The sequence below is a fragment of the Scophthalmus maximus genome, chromosome 21 (assembly GCF_022379125.1).
Source record: "Scophthalmus maximus strain ysfricsl-2021 chromosome 21, ASM2237912v1, whole genome shotgun sequence".
In the NCBI taxonomy this organism is placed as follows: domain Eukaryota; kingdom Metazoa; phylum Chordata; class Actinopteri; order Pleuronectiformes; family Scophthalmidae; genus Scophthalmus; species Scophthalmus maximus.
In genome coordinates this window covers 9,968,216-9,985,301 of record NC_061535.1, presented here as the reverse complement: position 1 = coordinate 9,985,301, position 17,086 = coordinate 9,968,216, and the positions used below count along the sequence as shown (strand labels likewise).

The window sequence follows — 17,086 nt, the reverse complement described above, 5'->3', positions numbered from 1 at the left end:
AGTGTGATGGTTGTAGTTTGAACTAATGTATTTATAGTTTATTATGTTTGTAATATATTCTAAATGTCCTGTACTCGCACACACCAAGCAGGGAAGATCACCTAGGCTGTTTTATCTCCAGGTTGTATTCAAATATTCTCAGGTCACATGCTGTGTCCGACTGTAAAAAGTTTGACATGCTTTGGCGAAGTGTGGTTGTTTAAACTCTTCTCAGAAGGAACAACTGTGGTAATCCAAAGACTTTGTTGTGAACACCTGGCTGTCAGCTGACCGTCTCCATGCGGACTGAAGAAATTCTTCACAGCTAGCTCTGGTGATGATCATTCTTGCTGAAGAGAGATTGATGGTGCCACTGGGTTTTTCCTATTTGTCCCAGAGCTACAACTTCACATCAAAATACTCTATCTGGATAGAAAATAATGGACACCTGATAAATGTGTTCTGGGTCTCTGTGGTTGCATCAATTTCCAAACCACTGAAGAAAATTGTTTCCTTGAAACCGTAGTGCATTTTTACGTTTTACATAAAACTGACAATTCCTCCATTTGCAAAATAGTTGTTTCTTAATTTTCCATCGATCACTTTAGCTCCAATGCCGGCCACAGTTTGATTCCAGCTTATATTCCAAGTCGATGTGGAGATCTTCTGGTTCAGCCTGTTGGCCCAGCCCCTCGGCAGCAGGTAGAAAGTATGTTGCTCAGTAAAACATTGGCAGGAATGGGGACTGTTGGCTGTGTGGACTGTGGGATGACCTCACTAATCACAAGCACGTTATGTTACCCCCTCAATTGTGCCAGAAAACTGTCAGTCAATGTGTCTTCGGCGCTAATTCTTTCTTGCGCAGTCGCACAGTTTAATACCGTAAAGCTGTAAGTTCAAAGGTGATAATGAAGTTATGAAGGTAAGGAATCATTTATGGCCTGACATAGTTTTAGGTGCACATGTCTTACCTCTGGTTGTCCTGAACACAGTGCTCGAGTGGTAGAAACAATAAGGACAGTGGCACTTATTCTACAGAGGATTTTCTTAGTTTTCCACTAATATTGCTGCATTGTTTTTGTGCCTGGAGCTACAAGCAGCCATGCTGGCCTTGTATTGCCATTTTTACACAGCACCGGTGACCTGGCAGTGCATTAAGGCAGGTCCGCAGATACATTCTTGATACAGTTGGACACGATAAGCCCTCTACAGCTCACCAGAGACCTCTAAATTACTGCTTTTCACAACCAGAAAAGCACCTCACGTGTTTGAAGAGGATCTGAGGAGAGATTTTTGCCTTTGTTAGCTGCGCTTTGTTTTTCTTTCTCGGCGGCAACGACACGCAAACAGAAACCGTTTGCACGTCCGAAATGGCTGCTTGTGCGAGCTCAGTCTCGCTTCGCTGTTACGAGTAGAAGTAAAATCTCTCACATTTACTCACGTGTGCGCGACGCGCCAGTGTTACCTAGTGTTTTATCCTACTCAGGAAAATATACGCTCACACTCAGAGGTATGAAGCTGACTAACCTTGGCAAAGACACTTGCGAGGGTAAAGGTTAATACTAAACTGCTGTAATCCATTATTTGGTTGGTTTGAGAGCAGAGATAGCAATGGTTCAGCATGTACCTGTCAGTACTAAATGATGCTTATTTCCTGCCAGAGGGAGGGGGGGCTGTGGTGGAGTAATAGCAAGCAGCTGCCTCAGCTGGACCTTACCTTTCCTTTTTGTCAGCCCGCTGTACTCTCGTACTATCCTGCATGCCAATACTACTACTTGAGCCCAACTTCTGCGCCGCCTGTCCAAGATACCAGCTGCTGTAGGTGGCGTTGTAATCGGCACATGGCAAACGCTTCATCCACTTTGACGAGCGACAACTACCTGTGTTGGCGTAAGCGAATGAAAAGCACCAGCGAGTTCGCTGAACGCCTACCGCTTATGACAATCCCTTTTCAACCTTCCCACTCTGTACTTCCTCCTGTGATTAGCTAAATGCTCCATTGATTGGCCGAGTCGAGGCGGCGGGAGCGAGGGAGCCATATTTATCACATACTGAGGGGAGCATGCAGGATGTTGCACCGGCTGTCCCCTCTTTCATTGGAAAACGATAAACGTAAATCTGTGGAATGCGTCCATGTGATATAAGTCTGCGATGGAGCGGAGAGGCAGCGGGGGGAAGAAAAGTCTGATCCGCTCTGCTTTCCTCGGGGCAGTAGAACCGCAGAGCCGCAGCTCTGTGGGGTTTGCTGACATTTGAGGAAGAAGAAGAAAGAAGGAAAAAAAGCCCACCTTCAGCAAAGGCAGTCCTGCAAATCAGTGTCAGGATTGGTGCTTTAAAAATGGGGGCGAGAGCTTCTGAGGAGCCCCCTCAGCAATGCAAAGGGACTCTACATAGGGCAAGGCTTCTCCCTGTGAATCACAGCTAATTAACTAAGTAATTAAGATCAGAATCTCTGCTCAGAGAAGGACTCTAAATTGTCTATACATTCAAATGGGCCATGAAAGGAAATCCCTCGCATTCACGCAAGAGGGGTAAATTAAAGCGTTCAGACCCTCTCCTCTCTATTATCCCCGCCGCGTGTCACACGAGGGACATTTGTTGAAAAGAGCGAAGCCAACGCTGCGCTGAGTTAAAGCCCTCTCTGCTTCATCAGAAGCACTGTTCATAATGCATTCGCTATACATATTTCAGGGGAAGTGAATTTATTTCAATAAATAATGTCACTCCAAGGACACGCTTCGATCTTTCCACGGCGGCCGCTCGTGTGTAACCCACACCGTATTGCTATCTCGTCCCTCTCTCGGCGACTGATAGATGAACAAACAGTTTATAAACAGGGCGCTGAGCATGTCCACACTTTTATCATCACCGCACCGAGCCAAAATAACCTCTCTTTATGATGGATGTATTTTCCAGGTTTTATTCTGCTGCTATGGGCTGCGAGGACAACTATGGGTATGGCCATAATGTTGAGGCTTCCAGGGGATTTCATGTAGTGGGCACACAGTGGGTGTGATTCATGGCTGGGATAAAGTACAGTGGGTGTTTTCTGGTTGGCACTATTTAGGTGGTGCTGTCATCCGCTGTGTGGACTTTTTAAATGCCCCATCTTTTCCCCCAACTGCATATTGAAGTGCGATACTTCATGGGACTTGGGAAGTACTGCAGCACTCTCTCTCTCGTCATAAACGGGGGATGTCTCAGTCAGTGGTTGGTTTACACAAAGTAGACACCACAGTTTGTCTTCAGTCACTTTATCATGCTTTTTTTGTTTCGTTATTGCCAACATTGTGGCTCTTGTGATGGCGCTGCAGCACCGTGTCCTGTTGAAGATCACAGGATTGACTACTGTGAAATTTTCCTGAAACATTAATGGTCCTCAGAAAATAAATATTTGGAAACGCTATGTTTGGCTTTCCTGCTTGAAAATATTGTAAAAGATGATCAAAACAAAAAAATGTATATGTTGATCGACTCGGTTAGAGAAAATTAACCAGGCAAAGTTTATTAAAATAATGTATCTTATTATTATCTGGCTGGAGACTTGTGCATTGCTGCTCCTGTGTATTTGTGTTTGTATGTCCAGCTCCGTCTCAGGACAGTGCAGGAACAGGCTTCTTACAGTAGATTTTAGCAGCTGATAAGTGTTCTCTTTTCTCAGGGTACAAAGCAAACCCGTGTTTCCTGAGCTGTCTTGTGCAATTTGCGCTTAACCCAGTGTAGCGCCAGCACATTTCCACTTACGTTTCACCTTAGTTCTACACACTGTGCTGAAAGACACATGGGGTCAAGTCAGCGATGGGGAAATTGCAGCAGAGCCTTTGTCAGGTTCGAGGCCACTACCTTTTTTTCAGTGCTTTTCTTGTTTCTCACTTGAGCCCTGGGTCTTCGCACATCAACTTTCTGAATTCCACTGTAGGTAGAGATCAGGTTCAGAAAGCCAAGGGGGTGTGACTCAAAGTCTCGATGTGAACTGGCTAAATTTAGCACTCGTAAAAATCTAGTATACTAATAAATGCTCACAGGTTCCCTTTCAAGCTACAGTAAAAATTCACCCCATAATCCAAATCACTTCCTCCTCTCTTTCCTCTCAGGCAGGAAGGGGTTACTCTCCGTGTTTCCTGTCCAATTCCCAGAGCGCCGGCTACGTTCTGATTGCTTTCTTGATGTTAAACATTCCCAGGCTCCTATAACCTTCTAGCTTGCCTCCATCGTCCAAGAGCCGTCCCAGGTGAACGAGTGGGCGAACCTCCTGTTTTTTAAGGATAAAATCTCAATTCTTTTTCTCACGGGGGGTGGGAGATACGGGGACTGGAGGGGCAGGCAGCCGTGTGATGGGAAAGCATTCTTTCTTTGCATTCCGTTTAGTTGGTGTAAGGCTGTGGGAAAGCAGGTTTTTTCCCAACCATGGTTCAGTATTTCTTGTGAAATAAGGCTGAATTGAAGCGGAAGGTTTGATTGTGGAAAAGCAGGGCACAGTGTGTAGACACACTTAAAGTGTGACGGAGTAAATAAATATGAGTCAGTCAACTTGAGGAACATGCTTCTCCAACTCATATTTTCTGGTTATCGAGGTTTAACGCGTGCTTCCCTGTCAAACACCATCCCCTCTATTTTTCCTTCCATGACTCCTTCCCACTCACTTCCTTCCCTCGCGGGACACCTGATCGACGGCTGAGTTATGTTATCTCATCTGAGTCAGCGTTGCCTTCGCATCAGTCATCAAACAAACGGGATCCAGATTGAGCGAACATGCCTGTGTGGAGGCTGCGGCGTGGCTATGACCCAGGAGCAGAGCCGGGCCAAGCTGGACTATATTTAGCCCAGCGATGCTCAGGCTAATTGCCCTCCCAGGCCTAATCATTTCCAGGCTCTGCAGCTCACAAACGACGAGAGGGGAGGCCAACCACCCACTAACCTCATGTTAAAGAGATGTCGGCATCAATGGGCCTGTCAGAGTGCTCAACAGACAAGACAAATTAGCACAATGCGCTTCCTCCTCATATGCTCTTAGATGTTCTATAAGCCGATTGGCTTGGAGAGTCCAGTACTGCTGTCTGCCGTAGTGTATTAATTGAATATGATTCCCTGCCGCTGTATAAGTAATGTGAAGAGTCTTGGCAGCATCCTCTGCAGGCGACATTGCGAGGTTGTCTTCAGTTCATCCTCGCAACAGTATTGAGGCTTGTTTTTAAGCAATCCTTCATGATTGGTAAATCCCTTCACTACTGCCTCCTACAGCTAGCTCAGCTCCTCTGTGTCGGCCCAACCTGTGCCTCCGCCGTGCTCGACTCATTTTAGCTGTAATTTGGCATTGGTAGAAAAGTTGTTGTTTGTTTTTACCATTTCGAGACGGCGGACATTAAATGAAACACCTGATTGGAGAGGACCAGGTTGACAGTGGCCCCACCCACAGCCGGCACGGCGCTGACTAGAACTTTCAGACATGCCCTGAAGTTCACAAATCTTCCTGAGATTTCAATCTCCTGCTGTGTCCTTCATATGTGAATGACAAACTCATGGAAAGTGTCCAGAAACAATCGTCTGAAAACAGCTCAGGTGAGCTTAACAAAGATGTTTTGCTTTGGCCTTCACGGTCACCAGAACTGCCGGCATCGAGGAGGCATTGAGGGTCTGATGAGATATTTATTCACATCATGGAAATTGTATGTTGACCCATAATAATGACTAAAAGTCAGGTCTGCTGCTGCAATGTCTTTTATGTCTCTCATGATTCCCCCAGTTGCATGGAAGCTGATTACTGACCCTGACCATGTAAAAGAGAGTTCAGACAGTTCAGACAGTCTGTTCTTAAGAGTAACTGGACATCAGTACTGTTTGATACTCATAATTCAATCAAACATCAGAAATGAGTAATATAATTTTTTTAAGAGCTATTTTCAGCCCTTGCCGTTATGAGGATAACTCATAAATCCTTCAAACTGTTGCGTGGTTGTATGATCCTAATTAGTCTAGACAGAGAAGAGTTATCTTGAAGGTTGAAATACAAGCTTTCTTCCGCAGAAAAAAAACTAAACTCCATATCTTCTAGGTCGTAGGCTTGTAATTCAAAAGGTGAGCTCGGAGCCTGAGGCGGAGAGGAGAGGGAGAGAGAGAATAAGTGAACTGTGTTTGTCAGCTTTTCAAACCCTGAAATTGATTCTTCTTCGGTGCTTTTTATTCTAACGACAAGCTAATCCCTCTTTCCTGTTCCCCTCTGTTATAAGCTGTGCACTGCTTCTGAAAATTAGCACTCATGATGACTGTGCGCTCTCGGCAATCAATTTGACACACCGAGTCCCTCCAAAAAGGTTACCTGTGGCAACTGAGGCCCAGTCACGTAACTTTGAATTCGCCTCTCCTGCCAATTTTTATTCAGCTAATTAAAGAAATGGCTCTGTCTGGAGAGTCAGCTGAATGAAATGTCAAAATATTGATGTTGAATAGTTATGTGATTTCTGGGTATTTGTCATTGGGAGAGGAGGTGGTACACAGGGATAAGGGGGCGTGTGAGTCCCAGGGCTACGTTAATCATATTAGTAGAGATCTGATTATTTATGAGGCTGTAAGTTATTCATGCTCAGCACACACACTTTCTGTCACAGCCTGCAAGTAGTGCTGCTAGCGGAGTAGAGAGGTGGAGTACTTTGTTCATCCATTACTTTTAATATCTAGCCATTTGGATCATAAATCCGGTTTGAAATGCAGCTTATCTTTTTGATTGCTCCTTTTGGCGCTCCAATACAAAGATAATTTTTTTGCATCTCTTCCTTCCCTCACCTCAACTCATTTTTTTTTTTTGTCATGGAATTAGGTCAACCCTGTAATGAGAGGTCATGGGAAAATTGTGGAATTTGTAATGTTAATGCCACTGCAGTAAAAATGAATGAATTTTTTTTAGAAGCCACTTATTCAATAAATCAGATTCATAGCTAATTATTCTTTTCATCCGGCTTCAATCGTGACCTTTGACCACATCAGAGTGAATTTGATGCCGGATTTTTTCCGCTTTGATGATTGTGAAACGCTGGTGATAATGACTTCATATTGTCCTGTAAAACACATACATGGATTTGGAAAGGACACACACCACCACCGCCGCCTCACTGTGCGCGTTTGTGTGTTCCTGTTGGCGACTGGGCAGGTCTGCGGTGTGTCTGGCAGGCTACAGGGTCTCTGGGCTGCTCTGATAGCGCTTGTTCCTTTGAGGCCCCAACATGCTGTGGATAAAGACACTGGCCACGTCCAGAGTCTAATCTCAGGCCAGCATGAAATGATCCAACGTTTCAGCTGCCAGGACCTGGGCAGAATAAAGATACACCCGTGGCTGATTGGTTGAGCACCTCACCAGACGTGTAGCACAGGTTTGATAGCTGATAGCGCCAGTCGTCCCAGCCTTTGCTGGCACACAAAGATGCCTGGATGTGCCCTCGGAGAACGAGCCCACCCTTCTTCTCTCCCTTGTCTCCCCTTGATCTGCCTCAACTGGCTGCTCTTCCCCCCATAGATTCTCTCTGTTCTTTCTGTGTCTCTCCCTCCGAAACCGTCTTTCTTCTCTCTGCCTTCTCCCCTCCCAGTTCCTCGTCAGATCCACAGGGCCAGATTTTTATCGCTTTTCTGCGGGTCCTGCGAGGGGAACCTTGAGGGTCTCAGTGGGATCAATTTAAAAGGGAAGCGCTTGTCTCTCCTCCTCTCCTTGGCCCTCTCGGCTGATTGGGTCCGCTCGCCAGGATCTTGCAGGCTTTTGATCTCAACCACCCCTCGCGCAGCTCCCCCCCCCACTCAAAGTTTTTGTCGGGGCTTGGATCTTAAAAAAAAAAAAATCTGTTCCACTTTCTGAGAAATGTGGGCCCCATTCCCCTTTTCCCTGCACCTGTGAGAAACCAAGTCAAAGTTTTGTAAACCCACTGGGTGGTACTTAATCATGGCGTGATTGACTTCTCTTTGAAGATGTGTGAGCGGCCCGTCTCTTCAGGTGGACGTACACCGAGGAGGACGTGTGGTCCTTCCGGCGGCTCGCTTGAACAACCGGTGAGAAGTCGCTCGGAGCTGCCATGCATAATTCACACAGTGTGGGGAATGGCTCTTTCTGTTACAAAGAGGAGAAAGGTACGAGGTGGTGCCCGCGAGCGTTCCCATGCTGAGCTGTGTTGAAGTTGCTCCCTCCTTTGTACGACATAAAGGAAGCATCATCCGGCAGAGAGAGGGACTGTGTACAACACCCAACCGGGGGGGGGGGGGGGGGGGGGGGGGGGGTGTAAACCAAGAGCACTGCTAATGGTTAATTTCTGTTTATTAATAGTTTCAGCAATTTTTGGGTAAGAGACATGAGTTGTCATAGGAAGAGAGGGGTTGTAAATAAGCCAAGAGATTAAGTAGGATTTCATTACCAGTTGTTAGAAAGACCCTTTTATGCTATATGTTTTTTTGAACTAATTAATACCACTGTTAAGGTAGCAAGTACTGTAAATATACATAGAAAAAGTTTATTAACATCCATGTGACATGATTTACTGCTTAGCAGGTATCACAGATAAACTGTGGAGGGGTGTGTTTCACTGGCCAGGTATATGTCACAAATTAAGTTGGTAAGGTATTATGTTGAATACAGGCTAATAGAGGCCAGAGCAAAATTAGATGAAAAATTATTTCAGTCATCTAAATGGTAAATGGACTGTATTTATGTAGCGCTTTTTCTAGTTCTTACAGAACAGGTCACATTCACACACAGATTTATACTTCACTGCTATTTATCTTGTTTGTTAAGTGTCTTGCCCAAGGACAATTCAGCTTTGGGACTGGGAACAAACCCCCAACCTTCTGGTTAGTGGACCACCCTCCCCATCTCCTGATCCGCAGCTGCCCCTAATCCACAAATTCATGAAATTCTTCAAATTAAAATTTGAAATACTCAAGAAGTTGATGAATGCTTTGTGAACCTATTGGACATTCACTTATCTTCAGCGGGTGATTTGATTTTTTTGCTCATTCTGTTGTTTGCTCATACTGCCTTATTGGGCTCTTTTACCCAGCATCCTCCCCGACTGACATGAATAAGATGTGAGCCACCTTTTAGACTATTTTGTCTCGTGTGCCAAATCGTTTGCCAAACCCTGCTGTTCCTCCTTGGTTTCCTCGGTACTGACAGACGACTGTAAAAAATGGGTTATGGGTACAAGATTCCATCGTATTGAATGGCGGTCCACTATTTAATACTTGGCAGTCTGTGCCGTGAAGATATCAAACTTTGATGCCCAGCTGTTATCCCTAATAGAATGGATGCCCTAATTCAGGAGGACCTAATAGGAGGTCACAGTGAATGTCTAAGCATAAAAGATTCTGGACTTTGTTGTGTAATGTAAGTGGTTTCCGAGGAACAGGCAATAGACACACTCAGAATCAGTGTTTGGACAGGAGCCAGGTCCCGTCACCCTCCTCCTCCTCTCCCTTCTCTTCTGTCTCCTGCCAGGGCACTGGAGGTCAAACAGGAGTTTTTCTTGTCCTACCTCACTGACCTCTCTACTCTTGGGAAAACTCTAGTCACGACTCGGGATTAAAATTCCTGATAAATTTAGGCCAAACCAGGCCACAGGTCCTTGTGCTTTTGTTTGCTCAGGCCATATCAAAAGAACATCACCTCCCATTTTTCTCCCAGTTGGATTGAATCAACAACTGCCGATCTGCTCGGCGAGGACCTGAAAAGTTTGAGGTGTCTCACTTGTGGAGCGCCTGTCGCCATAGAGAAAAGCACTCCTTATTTCCAGGGCTCTTGGGTCCCTCGGTGATGACATCATCGGTGTAGTTGTGCACTAATTGAGGTTTAATGCTAGAGTAGAGCGAGCAGGGCTGTAATTTTCCCGCCCCGGCCTGGAATAGAGACGACAGCTTTTCATGTGGTCTGGGCTAATTTAGGTTCCAGTGCTGCAGCTGTGGGACACCTCACACTTTTGTCCTTCTCTTTCTGCTTAGCGTTTAAGAAATATAGAAAAAGCTGCTTGTTTATAAAGTAAAGAACTTTGGCGGCGCCCAGTTTAAGGTATATAGGTAGAACTGACAGAACGAAGCACAAGTCAATAAACTGTTGCTGAGACATTAAAGGACTTAGACGTTGGACTTTTCAAAAAGGTTTTGGTAATATATCCCCCCCCCAACTTCTTAAATAATCTTTAAGGAAATAAATAAATTCTCCCCACCACCTCTGCCTATGAACTACAATCATTCAGTATGTAAAACAACACGTCAGTGTAACACGGTGTTGTTTATATAGGCCCATGTAGGTGGAGGAGTAAGATTGTGACGATGGCTGAAATATGCAAAGTGAGTCGGCATGTCGTTATGATTGTATGTCCACAGAGGCAGAGCGTAATGACATTCATACTCCCATCCAGGCAAACACATGCACACTGACACAAACACAGAGCTCTACCTGCTCTTTATCCCATCCGCCATATCAGGGCCTGTATAAACATCGGGCCCGTTTAAAGGCGGAAAAGCCTCAATCGGCAGTGGAATCATTGACATTGCTTGGCATGTTGCTGGCCATCGCCAGCAGCAGGAGCCCAAGCAGGCAATGAAAAACATTCAGAATACAATGTCAGTTAAATTCCTTCTAGAGTCAGCCTAATGGAGCTTTTTTATCCCGAGCGTCATCATAGAAGGGAGCAGGGTATTGCTTTCACACCTGTCTGTGTGTGTGTGTGTGTATGTGTACAAATTAACTCAACGACACATGGACAGATCTTCACCAAATTAGGAAGGAATATTACTTGCGAACGTATCTCCAGATGTCTCTCCTTTGTCCCAGTTATTAGTTCACTGGTCACACACATCGTCTCCACCAATCTTCGTCTGTCCTCTCTGTGTACCTACAGACAAAACAAGGAAGTAATGATTGGCTTTGTTCTTGTTGTTTTTTTGACATTTCATAGACCGAACAAATTAATTGGGAAAAGACAATGTGCAGATTATTGTTACAGATGAGTGTATGTTCAGAACGTTAAGACATTTGTTAGCTGATGAAGCTGATGAAGGCCCCTTCAGTTTTACTGGTACTGGTTTTGCTTACTCCTTGGAGTGGATCACACATCATCCTATCTGAATCTGCAGGTCTTGACTGCTGTTATTACTTCCCTTTCCTATAGGTGGTACCATAATGACCCGCCCCCTGGTGGTGAAACTGCAGCCTGCACATATAAGATGGATAGATGCCTCCCATTGTAAAAACGAATTATATCTATATACATGTTTGGTAACGTATGCTAATAATGTTGGATCACATTGAATCGCAGCATTATTGCTCAGCTTATTGTCATGTTTTAATGAAATTTGAGTGTCTGCATCTTTGCCGTTTAGGTCCCAGTGATGCTGATACACATCTGTTTCACAATATCATTTCATTGAGAAATGCTTAGAAATAAAATATAAATAATTTTGTACGAAGTCAAACAGAAGATTTTTGGCCTCGGACGCTGTGGTCTTTTGTTTGTGAGTTCAAATGAAACCAAGCAGCACGTGTCATTGTTCATTGCACATCAGTGCTTCTCTAATGTACAGCGAAACCTTGAGGTGTGATTCAGCAATGAAAGAGTGCTTTGTAATTAACTCTCAGCACATGTGCGCGCGCGCATGCACACACTGATCCTATTGTACCAGTTGGGTCTACCCTGGGCCAAAGCCTGTTAACTTCAATTCCGAGCATAGAGGCCGGTAATGAGCACTGTCAGAGTTGACATAACAACCTCCCGCTCTGGGGCCGAAAACTGGACTCAGACGGAGACGGAGAGAACAGGCAGGTTCCGCCTGTGCTCGGTCGATCCTGGGACTCTTGCGTTAAAGTCACCGCTGAGGTCTCCCGTCAGCTTAAGTTGTGTTTTGGCCATTTGCCTGTTATTTGGAAATTTTAGTCCAAATTGGCAGTGGGAGCTAAATCAGTCTAGCCCTGGGCTCCAAAGTGGGGTCGTAGAAAGAGGGGAACCAAATTCTAACGTAGTTCTTTGCCTCAAGGAGATCCTCAGTGTTTAGATAATGTGTGCACATGCTTCAGAATAATTTTAGTTCTTGTGCACTCCGATTCACCTTAAACACAACATTGGCTTCAGTAAGTATTTAGATCCTTTCACCTTTTGCACACTTTATTGTTGCAGATTTAATCTTTAAACAATCAAACTGCCATGTTTGCCAATCAAGCTAAACTCAATACTCCTCAGCGACAGATGTTCTGTGGGGTTTAACTCTGGACTGTGGCGTGAGCTGCTCTCAGACATGCACCGAAGTCGGTACATTTTTCGTAACTTTTCCAGAAGTGCTGTACGTGAGAACGCAAATGTCGCACTGGACATTTTCCGGAACTTTCCCCGCAAGCCCCATAGTAAGATTTTTAATAAATTGAGAGATTTTAGTTTTTACAAGTTTTTCTGAAAACATGTTTTCACCTTATCAATTGGTGTAGATTGATGGGCAGAATTGTTTTTTTATATTTACATTTAAAACAGAAAAAAATCTACAACCTAAAGTGTGCAAAAAGTGAAGGGGTCTGAATTCTTTCCGGAGCCACTGTATGTTTTCTTAGTTGTGTAATGAATACAGCATACACATGTTCAGTGTTCCATTTGTCCTCAAGGTTAACATGCAGAACATCGGTTTTATTCACAACAAGCATTTCCTCTATGTGACCGTCCCCATCCCGGCTCATTAGACTGGGCTTGTTTAGAGAGCCGCGTTGTCTGATTTGAGTTCAGGCAGCACAAACAACTCCTGCATTCCAGCATCGCGTGTCCTGGTCTCCCGTTTCTCAATAATTTATCCAGACAACTAGAATGATTATTCTATGAATATGCACTAAAAATTCCTTTCTTGTGCTCTTTCTCTCCAAGTTTGTGCGTGTCAATGTGTGTGTGTGTGTGTGTGTGTGTGCATGTGAGCAAATGTGTAGCTGTGTGTGTGTGTGTGTGTGTGTGTGTGCAGCTCTTTTCCGCCTGAAACAAAGGAGGTGTCAGGGCGAATTAGCCCCCCTACGACTGAACGCCAGAGAGCTTAGAGATGCACCACAGGTTTTGCTGAGTCGCACATGAGCCGCGGTGTCTGCCTCTTCCCCTCCCTTGCCCCCCGCACTCGCCCCCTCTCCACTCCTGAGCTGCTCTAACAAGGTTGTTGGAGGAGGATAAGGCATGTTAAATGAATAATTTACACAGCAGAGCGCTCCTTATTTATTTAATATGGCTGGATCTGACTGAGTGGGCAGCCTGCGTCCCCAACTGCCGAGACACTGTTGGCTAAACGAGCGCCCGCTCGGCTTAATGGAGGACCAAAGCGACAGGCATTTAGAGCGAGCGAGGGGGGGCCATGACGGAGACACTTTGTAGATAGTCGTGTGTGTGTGTGTGTTTGTGAAACAGGCCGTGTAGAGCCGTGCTAGTGTGCAAATAATGTTGCTACTAAATGTAGCACCATGTTACTCTATATAACTTCATGCAGAAAGATCACATGTGAGCTCTGTTGCCCCAACGGTCTCAAAATGCTTCCAGGAATTTATGGAACGTGAGGTTGAGTCATCCACTGATGAACATATGGGGGGAGAGCTAAGAATCACAAGGAGTTTAATATATTGAAAAATCAGTGTCCACTGTGCTTTTTGGGGGTATTTTTATATCATGATGGCATTTTTCACCATGACATTCTTATGTCAAAATGTGAAAAATGATTTATTTATATTTATTTGTCGCACATTATGTCTCAAATCCGTTTTAGAGAATGGTTTGGGATTGTTTGTGGCTCGTCCTCATTTAAAATTTTTGTTTCATGTCTTGACAGGGGGAGTGTGGAGTGGGGGGGGGGGCAGGACCACAACCCGGGCACCACCAGGGAAGAGGAGGAGCGAAGGAGCAGCTGAGGAGGAAGCGAATCATCCTGTTGGTAAAGACTTCAGTAATTTTAATATTGGATCTCATGCAGGGACGTTCATGTGTGAGAAAATTGTTGAATACTATACATGATGAACACACTATATATACATAGCATTATACTGTAAATAGTAACTGTAAAGTGTATTGAGCCGCGTAAGAGAGGAGGGGAAAAAAATTATGAATAATAAATATAAAGATTGCACCTGAGGCAATCCAATGTGGTGGTGGGTAGAGAGAATAGGAGCAGGGTTTTCTGCAAATTTCACAGGATTAAAGAGTCATGGGAATATTCTGTGGCAGTTTTGTTCCATAACAAAGACCAGATGTTAAAACGTCGGGCCCGTTCAACAATTGAGTCAGTCCTCATGTTCTTGTACTAGACACTGAAAATAATAGTGATCAGACTAATCAGGTTATGACCGAAATCCTTAAAATCCACCACCTGACATCAGCCTTTCTCTGTGTCTTCCTCCTCCTCATCTTGCTGTGGACAGAGGCAGTCCCACTCAGCAGGAGCAACACATCGCCACAGTTCCTTTGTGTGTGTGTGTCTCCCAGGAGAATTAAATCCCAGAGCTCACACTGACCTCATTATAAAAATAGCTCATCTATCCAGCCATCACATTTCCCTCCATCTCCCCTCTCCTCCACAATCTCTTAGATATATCGTGATGCTCTCTACCTTCCACTCTCCCCACTCTGGCTCTCTATCAGTGTTTGTGCTGGACTTAACGTGAGATTAAAAGCTTATGTATGCCAGTCCTTGTAATGGCAAGGTTTTCCCCTGCACCTGTCATTACCAATCTGGCCATAATCTGGGATCATAAGATGTCTTTTAATCACGAAACATCACTGAGTAACACTAAAAGCAGTGTTTACATGATCTGTTAGCGTCGTGTCTTGGCTAGTTAAATGCAACGAGCCATTCCGCCATTTTTCCTTCTGCTTCCTCTCCTCTTTTACCTGATCCACTGCCTCGCTTCCCCCCCTCTCCCACTGGAGCCCGATCCCCCCCCTTTAGAGTGAACAGCGCTCACGTCTGTTTAATTCAACAGCAGCATCAGTGATCGTTACAGTCCAAGACTGGCTTTGATCCTGCCAGACAGCATGTCCCATGGTTTTAATAAGCTAACAAAGACACCTGAGCTGATGCTCAATTTATGGAATCAAGACAGAGGTGGAGACAGAATGACATTAAAGAAAGTTCAAAAGTTTAAAGTCTTGCATCGACTGCACCGAACTTCACATACTAAGCATCCATTGTCACAAATATTACTGTTTTTTACTTTTCTTCACCCACTTAGAGGGCGAGTTCCTGGAACCAAATTTCCGAACTGCTCAGTAGGTGAATAATAAAAGCAAGTTCCGTGTGTTTCACAGAAGGGGCCAGAAGTACGACAGATTGGGGTGGGTGGTTGTGGTTGTACCAGCCTAGGCAGTGCCGTGTATTCTTGTATGTTGTGTTCAAGGTAGTCTGACTCACTGGATTTAGACTGTGGGTATGAGCCTGCCACTGGCCGCCTTTTTTAGGCATCATTCTCCTCCACTTCCACTTCTGGCCCGTTGCTCATAGCAAAATTCCCTTTGCTATGAGAAACAACAACAACCCCATGCTATTTTTGCAGGGGCACTGTCGTTGAATCCTGGTCTTAGCGCCGCCCAGGACGATTGTGATTGGTTAAAGAAATAAAAACAAACCGGGGCATTTATTTTTTCCCTGTGAGAGACTGTTGTGTGCAGCCACATCGGTTCTCCTGCTCTGAGGAGATGGATCTGGCCTAGACTATAATGATGATGGTGTGAGATTATGTTAAAGGTAAGCCTGAAAGAAAATCATTACCACTTCATTTGTTCCACAACCACTTGCTTTCCTCCCCATCAAACAGCACACTAACAGGTCTGTCACCGTTTGTACTATCTAAAATTGGGCTGACCCAAATGCCTTAAAGCTTTGACCATTTTCATGATCATCAACGTCCAAATCCAAGTATTCATATTCTTTAGATATGCATAACCAAAACAATCTCATAGCCCTATGAACTAAGAAATGGGCTCAAAAGATAAGCGGTATAGCTGATGGATGGATAGTTCTGTGCTAGTAACTAGTAACTTACACTAGCAAGATGTTGATCAAGTCAAGCATATAGAATAACTTCCAATTTTGTGAAGATGTCGAATTCCAGAAATGCTACCCAATCTAGAAACGTTCCACTTTTGAAACGCAGTGGAAATACACGGAAGAATATTATAGTAAAGCCTTGTAAGGTTCTTGAACAGTGCTGGATTACAGATTAAGTTGTTGCGGGATGAACAAGCCCAAGTCTTATATCTGTAAATCTGTCGCAATATCACACAGTATAAAATAGATAATGCCGAGATTTATTTTTGCTTTGTGTCGAGTTGAAAGAAGTTTCCACCAAGTGCAAGCATACTTGTTTGTGTTCATCTCCCCGGTGTAACATAACCTTCCCACCTGCATACCTAGCTGCTTATTCCCCCCAGAAGGGCCATCTCACGTTAAATAAGAACAAGCTGCCTTGCATTGACCTGCTTTTAGAAGACCGGGCTCACCTCAACAGGAGAACTGTCGGGTTAATCTGCATATTCTTTTGATCTCACGCCGGGTCTCCAGGAGCAGCCATCATTAAGGAAGTTTGCATGACGTTCCCTCGTCTCTCATCGTGGCTGAAGCTCTACCACGTGCCCCTTTTTGTGCTAATGCCTTTTCACTTCATCCCAGCTCTTTCAAAATCCTCTACCTTTCTACCGCCCTTCGCTTCAAAGCCGCCCTCGGTTGGGTTGAAAACCAAAACCGCTCTCGTCTGTCCTTCACCGCTAAGCTGATGTGTTTGTGTCTGTGTTGTGTTGCCCTTGGGGTGGGTTACCTCCACCCCCACCCCTACCCCCTCCATATCATTTCTTCTCCTCCCCACCTTGCTGTTTATCTGTCTCTGGGCTCGTCAGGTCCCTGAACCTGCTCTAATTAGCATCCCACACAACACTGTTTATTTACTCAGGTACTGACAGAAGGGGAGGGAGGTGAGAATGAAAGAGAGTCGGGGAAAGGGGGAGAAAGAGACAGAGAAAGCTTGGAACAGGAAGAGAGGGAGAAATGATTGAGAGAATCAAAGAACTACAAGATTCTCTCTTATAGCAGATGCAGAGGGTAATGATAGTTAGAAAGACATGATGCAGAAAGGCGAGAA

The 17,086-nt window shown here is 44.8% G+C and overlaps 2 protein-coding genes across 2 annotated transcripts in view; one reads left to right on the top strand and one right to left on the bottom strand.

Moving 5' to 3' along the window:
• zeb1b (zinc finger E-box binding homeobox 1b) overlaps positions 1–17,086 on the bottom strand; it is a 117,370-nt gene that overhangs the window by 66,772 nt on the left and 33,512 nt on the right. Inside the window, exon 2 of the mRNA XM_047329724.1 lies at positions 10,746–10,844. The gene's annotated coding sequence lies outside the window, so the exon portion shown is untranslated. The remainder of the gene's footprint in view (positions 1–10,745; positions 10,845–17,086) is intronic.
• Positions 1–17,086, top strand: part of znf438 (zinc finger protein 438) — a 37,046-nt gene that overhangs the window by 6,939 nt on the left and 13,021 nt on the right. Inside the window, exon 2 of the mRNA XM_035618681.2 lies at positions 13,789–13,890. The gene's annotated coding sequence lies outside the window, so the exon portion shown is untranslated. The remainder of the gene's footprint in view (positions 1–13,788; positions 13,891–17,086) is intronic.